General features: G+C 35.4%; 1 long non-coding RNA gene across 1 annotated transcript; it reads left to right on the top strand.

The window, feature by feature from the left end:
• LOC104774816 lies at positions 1-539 on the top strand. Its single transcript, XR_765525.1, has 3 exons — positions 1-99; positions 193-290; positions 498-539. It is a non-coding gene; the product is annotated as an uncharacterized LOC104774816 (long non-coding RNA).

The following is a 539-nucleotide window of genomic DNA, read 5'->3' as shown; positions in this document are numbered from 1 at the left end:
GCGAATGTGGATAATTTGGAGCATTGTACGAAGTATTTGAATCAGACGATGGTTACATTTGGATTTCCCGCCTCGCTTGATCTCTTTTCCAATGATCCGGTGTGTGTTTTTTAATTATTGATTCGTTTTTATTCTGGAATTGTTGTGGGGAGGTTTTGGGGGTTTTTAATTTAGGGTTTTTGTTTGGTTTAGGTTTCTATCTCAAGGACTTGCAATTGTATGTACTCGTTGCTGCAGCAGCGACAACGTGATATAGAGTTTAGAGACTCTGCTAATGAGCTGAGACAGAGGTGAAATATTTTGGTTATCTTCCTTCTTTCAATCCGGCTTTTGAATTCTTGTTTAGAGCTAGACATTGTTAAGTGTTTCATTGGTTAAACATATATTTTTTTATCATTGATCTTGATTTAAATTAGTTTGATATTTGAGTTTCTCTACTCTGATTTGCGGAAGAAATTCATAATGTCTTTATGTGCATTGCCTTACTGTGTATATAGACAACAATCGGATATAGCTAGACTTGAAGCTAAAGTTGAGAG

The sequence above is a fragment of the Camelina sativa genome, unplaced genomic scaffold (genome assembly GCF_000633955.1).
Source record: "Camelina sativa cultivar DH55 unplaced genomic scaffold, Cs unpScaffold05839, whole genome shotgun sequence".
Lineage (NCBI taxonomy): Eukaryota > Viridiplantae > Streptophyta > Magnoliopsida > Brassicales > Brassicaceae > Camelina > Camelina sativa.
The sequence above is the reverse complement of the archived record's forward strand: the minus strand, read 5'-3'. Positions and strand labels throughout refer to the sequence as shown.